Consider the following 11,233-nt stretch of genomic DNA (forward strand, 5'->3'; position numbering starts at 1 on the left):
AGAAGACAACGCCAGAGGCATAAAATACAATATAAATACAACAGCTTTTCCATCGTATAAAACGAATAATTCCAACCAGTATGAAAGTTATGGTCATTTCTACTTTCCGTGCAACCTAGGCTTCACCCTAGGGCGTTGCTCCAACGGATTGAATAGTTAGGGCCTTAGAAGTCAACGCCCGAACCATAAAATGCAAAAAAAAATACAACAGTGTTTCCACCATATAACAGGAATAATTGCAACTAATTTGGAAAGTGATGGCCAATTCTGCGTTCCGGGCAACCTAGGCTTCACTCTAGGGCGTTGCTCCACCAGATCGAATAGTTAGTGCCTTAGAAGTCAACGCCAGAAGCATAAAATACAATATAAATACAACAGCTTTTCCATCGTATAAAACGAATAATTGCAACCAGTGTGAAAATTATGGTCATTTCTACTTTCCGAGCAAGCTAGGCTTCACCCTAGGGCGTTGCTCCAACAGATTGAATAGTTAGGACCTTAGAAGTCAACGCCAGAGGCATTAAATACAATATAAATACAACAGCTTTTCCATCGTATAAAACGAATAATTGCAACCAGTGTGAAAGTTATGGTCATTTCAACATTCCGAGCAACCTAGGCTTCATTCTAGGGCGTTGCTCCACCAGATCGAATAGTTAGGTCCTTAGAAGTAAACGCCAGAAGCATAAAATACGATATAAATACAACAGCTTTTCCATCGTATAAAACGAATAATTGCAACCAGTGTGAAAGTTATGGTCATTTCTACGTTCCCGGCAACCTAGGCTTCACCCTTGGGCGTTGTTCCATCAGATCGAACAGTTAGGGCCTAAGAATTCAACGCCAGAAGCATAAAATGCAATATAAATATAACAGTCTTTCCATCGTATAAAACGAAAGATAGCAGCCAGTGTGTAAGTTATGGTCATTTCTACGTTCCGGGCTACCTAGGCTTCACTCTAGGGCGTTGCTCCACCAGATCGAGTAGTTAGGGCCTCAGAAGTCAACGCCCGAAGCATAAAGTACAAAATAAATAAAACAGTTTTTCCATCGTATAAAACGAATAATTGCTACCAGTGTGAAAGTTATGGTCATTTCTACGTTCCGCGCAACCTGGGCTTTACCCTAGGGCGTTGTTCCACCAGATGGAATAGTTAGGGCCTAAGAACTCAACGCCAGAAGCATAAAATACGATATAAATACAACAGCTTTTCCATCGTATTAAACGAATAATTGCAACCAGTGTGGAAGTTATGGTCATTTCTACGTTCCGGGCAACCTAGGCTTCACTCTAGGGCGGTGCTCCACCAGATCAAATAGTTAGGGCCTAAGAAGTCAACGCCAGAAGCATAAAATACAACATAAATACAACAGATTTTCCATCGTATATAATGTATATTTGCAAACAGTGTGAAAGTAATGGTCACTTCTACGTACCGGGCAACCTAGGCTCCACTCCAGGGTGTTGCTCCACCAGATCGAATAGTTAGGGCCTTAGAAGTCAAAGCCAGGAGCATAAGATACAATAAAAATACAACAGTCTTTTCATCGTATTACAGGAATAAATGCAATAAGCGTGAAAGTAATGGTCATTTCGGCGCTTCGGGCATCCTAGACATAACTCTGAGGCATTGCTCCTCCATATCGAATAGTTGGGGCCTAACAAGTCAATGCCAGAAGCATAAAATACAATATAAATACAACAGCTTTGGCATCGAATAAATTAATAATTGCAAACAGTGTGAAAGATATGGTCATTTCTACGTTCCGGGCAACCTAGGCTTCATTCTAGGGCGTTGGTCCACCAGATCAAACAGTTATGGCCTTAGAAGTCAACGCCTGAAACAAAAAATACAAAATGAATCGAACAGGTTTTCCATTGTGTAAATCGAATAATTGCTACCAGTGTGAAAGTTATGGTCATTTCTACGTTCCGCGCAGGCTAGGCTTCACTCTAGGCCGTTGTTCCACCAGATCGAATAGTTAGGTCCTTAGAAGTCAACGCCAGAAGCATAAAATACGATATAAATACAACAGCTTTTCCATCGCATAAAACAAATAATTGCAACCAGTGTGAAAGTTATGGTCATTTCTACGTTCCCGGCAACCTAGGCTTCACTGTATGGCGTTCTTCCACCACATCGGATAGCTACGGCCTCAGAAGTCAACGCCTGAAGTATAAAATACAATAAAAATACAACAGTCTTTCCATCCTATAACAGGAATAATTGCAACCCATGTGAAAGGGACGGTCATTTCTACATTTCGAGCAACCTAGGCTTCACTCTAGGTCGTTGCTCCACCTGATCGAATAGTTAGGGCCTTAGAAGTCAACGCCCGAAGCATAAAATACAAAATAAATAGAACGGTTTTTCCATTGTATAAAACGAATAATTGCTGCCAGTGTAAAAGTTATGGTCATTTCTACGTTCCGGGCAACCTAGGCTTCACCCGAGGGCGTTGTACCACCAGATCGAATAGTTAGGGCCTAAGAAGTGAACGCCAGAAGCATAAAATACAATATAAATACAACAGTTTTTCTATCGTATAAAACGAATAATTGCAACCTGTGTGAAGGTTATGGTCATATCCACGTTCCGGGCAACCTAGGCTTCACTGTAGGGCGTTGCTCCACCAGATCGAAGTGTTAGGGCCTAAGAAGTCAACGCCCGAAGCATAAAATACGATATAAATACAACAGCTTTTCCATCGTATTAAATGAATAATTGCAAACTGTGTGAAAGTAGTGGTCATTTCTGCTTTCCGAGCAACCTAGGCATCACTCTAGGGCGGTGCTCCACCATATCGAATAGCTACGGCCTTAGAAGCCTACATCTGAAGCATAAAATACAATAAAAATACAACAATCTTTTCATCGTATAACCGGAATAATTGCAACATGCGTGAAAGTAATGATCATTTCGGCGTTTCGGACATCCTAGACTTAACTCTGAGGCATTGCTGCACCAGATTGAATAGTTAGGGCCTAAGGAGTCAACGCCAGATGCATAAAATACAATATAAATGCAACAGCTTTGCCACCGTATAAAATGAATAATTGCAAACAATGTGAAAGATATGGACATTTCTACGTTCCGGGCAACCTAGGATTCACTCTATGGCGTTCTTCCACCACATCGAATAACTACGGCCTCAGAAGTCAACGCCTGAAGCATAAAATACAATATAAATATAACAGCTTTTCCATCGTATAAAACGGATAATGGCAACCAGTGTGATAGTTATGGTCATTTCTACGTTGCGGGCAACCTAGGCTTCACTCTAGGGCGTTGCTCCACCAGATCAAACAGTTAGGGCCTTAGAAGCCAACGCCCGAAGCATTTAATACAAAATAAATAGAACAGTTTTTACATTGCATAAAACGAATAATTGCTACCAGTGTATAAGTTATGGCCATTTCTACGTTGCGGGCTACCTAGGCTTCACCTTAGGCCGTTGTTCCACCAGATCGAATAGTTAGGGCCTAAGAAGTGAACGCCAGAAGCATAAAATACAATATAAATACAACAGATTTTCCATCATATAAAACGAATAATTGCAACCAGTATGAAAGTTATGGTCATTTCTACTTTCCGGGCAATCTAGGATACACCCTAGGGCGTTGCTCCAACAGATTGAATAGTTAGCGCCTTAGAAGTCAACGCCCGAAGCATAAAATGCAAAATAAATAGAACAGTTTTTCCATCGTAAAGAACGAATAATTGCAACCAGTGTGAAAGTTATGGTCATTTCTACGTTCCGGGCAACCTAGGCTTCACCCTAGGGCGTTGTTCCACCAGATCGAATAGTTAGGGCCTAAGAAGTGAACGCCAGAAGCATAAAATGCAAGAAAAATACAACAGCCTTTCCATCTTATAACAGGAATAATTGCAATCCGTGTGAAAGTGATTGTCATTTGTACGTTCCAGGCAACCTAGGCTTCACTCTAGGGCGTTGCTCCACCAGATCGAATTGTTAGGGCCAAAGAAGTCAACGCCCGAAGCATAAAATGCAAAATAAGTAGAACAGTTTTTCCATCGTATAAAAGGAATAATTGCAAACAGTGTTAAAGTAATGGTCATTTCTACGTTCCGGGTAACCTAGGCTTCACTCTAGGGCGTTGCTCCGCCAGTTCGAATAGTTAGGGCCCAAGAAGTGAACGCCAGAAGCATAAAATACAATATAAATACAACAGTTTTTCCATCGTATAAAACGAATAATTGCAACCAGTGTGAAAGTTATGGCCATTTCTACATTCCCAGCAACCTAGGCTTCACTCTAGGGCGATGCTCCACCAGATCGAATAGTTAGGTCCTTAGAAGTCAACGCCAGAAACATAAAATACGATATAAATACAGCAGCTTTTCCATCGTATAAAAGGAATAATTGCAAACAGTGTGAAAGTAATGGTCATTTCTACGTTCCGGGCAACCTAGGCTTCACTCTACGGCGTTGTTCCACCAGATCGAATAGTTAGGGCCTAAGAAGTCAACACCAGAAGAATAAATACAAAATAAATACAACAGCCTTTACACCGTATAAAACGAATAATTGCAAACTGTGTGAAGGTTATGGTCATATCTACGTTCCGGGCAACCTAGGCTTCACTGTAGGGCGTTGCTCCACCAGATCGAAGTGTTAGGGCCTAAGAAGTCAACGCCCGAAGCATAAAACACAATAGAAATACAACAGTTTTTCCATCGTATAAAACGAATAATTGCAACCATTATGAAACTTATGGTCATTTCTACGTTCCGGGCAACGTAGGCATCACCCTAGGGCGTTGTTCCACCAGATCGAATAGATAGGGCCTAAGATGTGAACGCCACAAGCATAAAATGCAATAAAATTACAACAGTCTTTCCATCCTATAACAGGAATAATTGCAACCCGTGTGAAAGTGATGGTCATTTCTACGTTCCAGGCTACCTAGGCTTCCCTCTAGGGCGTTGCTCCACCAGATCGAATTGTTAGGGCCAAAGAAGTCAACGCCCGAAGCATAAAATACAAAATAAATACAACTGTTTTTCCATCGTATAAAAGGAATAATTGCAGACACTGTGAAAGTAATGGTCATTTCTACGTTCCGGGCAACCTAGGCTTCACTCTAGGGCGTTGCTCCACCAGATGAAACAGTTAGGGCCTTAGAAGTCAACGCCCGAAGCATAAAATACAAAATAAATAGAACAGTTTTTCCATTGTATAAAACGAATAATTGCTACCAGTTTAAAAGTTATGGTCATTTCTACGTTCCGGGCAACCTAGGCTTCACTCTAGGGCGGTGCTCCACCATATCGAATAGCTACGGCCTTAGAAGCCTACGCCTGAAGCATAAAATACAATAAAAATACAACGGTCTTTTCATCGTATAACAGGAATAATTGCAACAAGCGTGAAAGTAATGATCATTTCGGCGTTTCGGGCATCCTAGACTTAACTCTGAGGCATTGCTCCACCAGATCGAATAGTTAGGGCCTAAGAAGTGAACGCCAGAAGCATTAAACACAATATAAATACAACAGTTTTTCCATCGTATAAAACGAATAATTGCAACCAGTGTGAAAGTTATGGTCATTTCTACATTCCGAGCAACCTAGGCTTCACTCTAGGGCGTTGCTCCAACAGATTGAATAGTTAGGGCCTTAGAAGTCAACGCCCAAAGCATAAAATGCAATAAAAATACAACAGTTTTTCCATCGTATAACAGGATTAACTGCAACCCGTTTGAAAGTGATGGTTATTTCTACGTTCCGGGCAACCTAGGCTTCACTCTAGGGCGTTGCTCCACTAGATCGAATAGCTAGGGCCATAGAAGTCAACGCCAGAAGCATAAAATACGTTATAAATACAACAGCTTTTCCATCGTATAAAAGGAATAATTGCAAACAGTGCGAAAGTAATGGTCATTTCTACGTTCCGGGCAACCTAGGCTTCACCCTAGGGCGTTGCTCCACCAGATTAAACAGTTAGGGCCTTAGAAGTCAACGCCCGAAGCATAAAATTCAAAATAAATAGATCAGTTTTTCCATTGTATAAAACGAATAATTGCTACCAGTTTAAAAGTTATGGTCATTTCTACGTTGCCGGCAACCTAGGCTTCACCCTAGGGCGTTGTTCCACCAGATCGAATAGTTAGGGCCTAAGAAGTGAACGCCAGAAGCATAAAATACAATATAAATACAAGAGTTTTTCCATCGTATAAAACGAATAATTGCAGCCAGTGTGAAGGTTATGGTCATTTCAACATTCCGAGCAACCTAGGCTTCACCCTAGGGCGTTGTTCCACCAGATCGAATAGTTAGGGCCTAAGAAGTGAACGCCAGAAGCATAAAATACAATATAAATACAACAGTTTTTCCATCGTATACCAGGATTAACTGCAACCAGTTTGAAAGTGACGGTCATTTCTACGTTCCGGGCAACCTAGGCTTCACTCTAGGGCGTTGTTCCACCAGATCAAACAGTTAGGGCCTTAGAAGCCAACGCCCGAAGCATTAAATACAAAATAAATAGAACAGTTTTTACATTGTATAAAACGAATAATTGCTACCAGTGTAAAAGTTATGGTCATTTCTACGTTCCGGGCAACCTAGGCTTCACCCTAGGGCGTTGTTCCACCAGATCGAATAGTTAGGGCCTAAGAAGTGAACCCCAGAAGCATAAAATACAATATAAATACAACTGCTTTTCCATCTTATAACAGGATTAATTGCAACCAGTTTGAAAGTGATGGTCATGTCTACGTTCCGGGCAACCTAGGCTTCATCCTAGGATATTGTTCCATCAGATCGAATAGTTAGGCCCTAAGAAGTGAACGCCAGAAGCATAAAATACAATATAAATACAACAGTTTTCCCATCGTATAAATCGAATAATTGCAACCAGTGTGAAAGTAATGGTCATTTCTACGTTCCGGGCAACCTAGGCATCACTCTAGGGCGTTGCTCCAATAGATCGAATAGCTAGGGCCTTAGAAGCCAACGCCAGAAGCATAAAATACGATATAAATACAACAGCTTTTCCATCGTATAAAAGGAATAAATGCAAACAGTGTGAAAGTAATGGTCATTTCTACGTTCCGGGCATCCTAGGCTTCACTCTAGGGCGTTGCTCCACCAGATCGAATAGTTAGGTCCTTAGAAGTCAACGCCCGAAGCATGAAATACAAAATAAATAGAACAGTTGTTCCATCGTATAAAACGAATAATTGCTACCAGTGTGAAAGTTCTGGTCATTTCTACGTTCCGGGCAACCTAGGCTTCACTCTAGGGCGTTGCTCCACCATATCGTATAGCTAGGGCCTTAGAAGTCAACGCCAGAAGCATAAAATGCAATAAATATACAAGAGTTTTCCATCGTATAACAGGAATAATTGCAACCAGTGTGAATGTGGTGGTCATTTCTACGTTGCGGGCAACCTAGGCTTCACTCTAGTGCGTTGTTCCACCAGATAGAATAGTTAGGGCTTAAGAAGTCAACGCCAGAAGCATAAAATACAGTATAAATATAACAGGTTTTCCATCGTATAAAACGAATAATAGCAACCAGTGTGAAAGTTATGGTCATTTCTACGTTCCGGGCAACCTAGGCTTCACCCTAGGGCGTTGTTCCACCACATGGAAAAGTTAGGGCCTAAGAAGTCAACGCCAGAAACATAAAACACGATATAAATACAACAGCTTTCCATCGTATAAAACGAATTATTGCAACCAGTGTGAAAGTTATGGTCATTTCTCCGTTCCGGGCATCCTAGACTTAACTCTGAGGCATTGCTCCACCAGATGGAATAGCTACGACCTTAGAAGTCAAAGCCAGAAGCAGAAAATACAATAAAAATGCAACAGTTTTTCCATCGTATAGCATGACAAATTGCAACCAGTATGAAAGTAATGATCATTTCGACGTTTCGGGCATCCTAGACTTAACTCTGATGCGTTGCTCCACCAGATCGAAGAGTTAGGGCCGTAGAAGTGAGCGCCAGAAGCATAAAATACAAAATAAATGGAACAGTCTTTCCATCGTATAAAACGAATAATTGCAACCTGTGTGTAGGTTATGGTCATATATACGTTCCGGGCAACCTAGGCTTCACTGTAGGGTGTTGCTCCACCAGATCGAATAGCTAGGGACTTAGAATTAAACGCCAGAAGCATAAAATACAATAAAAATACAACAGTTTTTCCATCGTATAACAGGAGTAATTGCAGCCAGTGTGAAAGTGATGATCATTTCTACGTTCCGGGCAACCTAGGCTTCACTCTAGGGCGTTGCTCCACCAGATCGTATAGCTAGGGCCTTAGAAGTCAACGCCAGAAGCATAAAATGCAATAAATATACAAGAGTTTTCCATCGTATAACAGGAATAATTGCAACCAGTTTGAATGTGGTGGTCATTTCTACGTTGCGGGCAACCTAGGCTTCACTCTAGTGCGTTGTTCCACCAGATAGAATAGTTAGGGCTTAAGAAGTCAACGCCAGAAGCATAAAATACAGTATAAATATAACAGGTTTTCCATCGTATAAAACAAATAATTGCAACCAGTGTGAAAGTAATGTTCATTTCTACGTTCCGATTACTTTAGGCGTCACTCTAGGCCGTTGCTCCACCACATCTAATAGCTACGGCCTTAGAAGTCAACGCCAGAGGCATAAAATACAATATAAATACAACAGCTCTTCCATCGTATAATACGAATAATTGCTGCCAGTGTAAAAGTTATGGTCATTTCTACGTTCCGGGCAACCTAGGCTTCACCCTAGGGCGTTGTTCCACCAGATCGAATTGTTAGGGCCTAAGAAGTGAACGCCAGAAGCATAAAATGCAATATAAATACAACAGTTTTTCCATCGTATAAAACGAACAATAGCAGCCAGTGTGAAAGTTATGGACATTTCCACGTTCCGGGCAACCTAGGCATCACTCTAGGGCGTTGCTCCACCAGATCAAACAGTTAGGGCCTTAGAAGCCAACGCCCGAAGCACTAAATACAAGATAAATAGAACAGTTTTTCCATTGTATAAAACGAATAATTGCTACCAGTGTAAAAGTTATGGTCATTTCTACGTTCCGGGCAACCTAGGCTTCACCCTAGGGCGTTGTTCCACAAAGATGGAATAGTTAGGGCCTAAGAAGTCAACGCCAGAAGCATAAAATACGATATAAACACAACAGGTTTTCCATCGTATAAAACGAATAATTGCAACCAGTTTGAAAGTGATGGTCATTTCTACGTACCGGGCAACCTAGGCTTCACTCCAGGGCGTTGCTCCACCTGATCGAATAGTTAGGGCCTTAGAAGTCAACGCCCGAAGCATAAAATACAAAATAAATACAACAGTCTTTCCATCGTATAAAACGAATAATTGCAACCAGTATGAAAGTTATGGTAATTTCTACGTTCCGGGCAACCTAGGTTTCACTCTAGGGCGTTGCTCCACCAGATCGCATAGCTAGGGACTTAGAATTCAACGCCATAAGAATAAAATACAATATAAGTACAACAGTTTCTTCCATCGTATAAAATGAATAATTGGAAAGATTGTGAAAGTAATGGTCATTTCAACGTTCCAGGCAACCTAGGCGTCACTCTAGGGCGCTACTCCACCACATCTAATAGCTACGGCCTTAGAGGTCAACGCCAGAAGCATAAAATACAATATAAATTCAACACCTTTTCCATCGTATAAAATGAATAATAGCAAACAGTGTGAAAGTAATGTTCATTTCTACGTTCAGGACAACCTAGGCTTCACTCTAGGTCGTTGCTCCACCAGATCGAAAAGTTAGGGCCTAAGAAGTCAACGCCAGAAGCATAAAATACAATATAAATATAACAGTTTTTCCATCGTATAAAACGAATAATAGCAACCAGTGTGAAAGTTCTGGTCACTTCTACGTTCCGGGCAACCTAGGCTTCACTCTAGAGCGTTGCTCCACCAGATCGAACAGTTAGGGCTTTAGAAGTCAACGCCCGAAGCATAAAATGCTATAAAGATGCAACAGTTTTTCCATCGAATGACAGGAATAACTGCAAACAGTGTGAAACTACTGGTCATTTCTACGTTCCGCGTAACCTAGGTTTCATTCTAGGGCGTAGCTCCACCAGATCGAATAGCTAGGGACATAGAATTCAACGCCAGAAGCATAAAATACAATAAAAATGCAACAGTTTTTCCATCGTATAACAGGAGTAATTGCAGCCAGTGTGAATGTAATGATATGTCCTACGTTCCGGGCAACCTGGGCTTCACTCTAGGGCGTTGTTCCACCAGATCGAATAGTCAGGGCCTAAGAAGTTAACGCCAGAAGCGTAAAATACAATATAAATACAACAGTTTTGCCATCGCATAAAATGAAAAATTGCTAACAGTGTGTAAGTTATGTTCATTTCTACGTTCCGGTCTACCTAGGCTTCACTGTAGGGTCTTGCTCCACCAGATCGAATAGGTAGGTCCATAGAAGTCAACGCCCGAAGCATAAAATACAATAAATATACAACAGCTTTTCCATCGTATAACAGGAATAATTGCAACCAGTGTGAAAGTAATGGTCATTTCTACGTTCCGGGCAACCTAGGATTCACTCTAGGGCGTTGCCCCTCCAGATCGAATAGTTAGGGCCTTAGAACTAAACGGCCGAAGCATAAAATACAAAATAAATAGAACAGTTTTTCTATTGTATAAAACGAATAACTACTGCCAGTGTGAAAGTTATGTTCATTTCTACGTTCCGGGTAACCTAGGCTTCACTGTAGGTTGTTGCTCCAACAGATCGAATAGGTGGAGCCACAGAAGTCAACGCCCGAAGCATAAAATACAATAAATATACAAGAGTTTTTCCATCGTATAACAGGAATAATTGCAACCAGTGTGAAAGTGATGATCATTTCTACGTTCCGGGCAACCGAGGTTTCACTCTAGGGCGTAGCTCCACCAGATCTAATAGCTAGGGACATAGAATTCAACGCCAGATGGATAAAATACAATATAAGTACAACAGTTTTTCCATCGTATAAAATGAATGATTGCAAACATTGTGAAAGTAATGGTCATTTCTACGTTCCCGGCAACCTAGCCGTCACTCTAGGACGTTGCTCCACCACATCTAATAGCTACGGCCTTAGAAGTCAACGCCAGAAGCATAAAGTACAATATAAATACAACAGCTTTTCCATCGTATAAAATGAATAATTGCAACCAGTGTGAAAGTAATGGTCATTTCTACGATCCGGGC

The sequence above is a fragment of the Calliopsis andreniformis genome, unplaced genomic scaffold (genome assembly GCF_051401765.1).
Source record: "Calliopsis andreniformis isolate RMS-2024a unplaced genomic scaffold, iyCalAndr_principal scaffold0025, whole genome shotgun sequence".
NCBI classification, from domain to species: Eukaryota; Metazoa; Arthropoda; class Insecta; order Hymenoptera; family Andrenidae; genus Calliopsis; species Calliopsis andreniformis.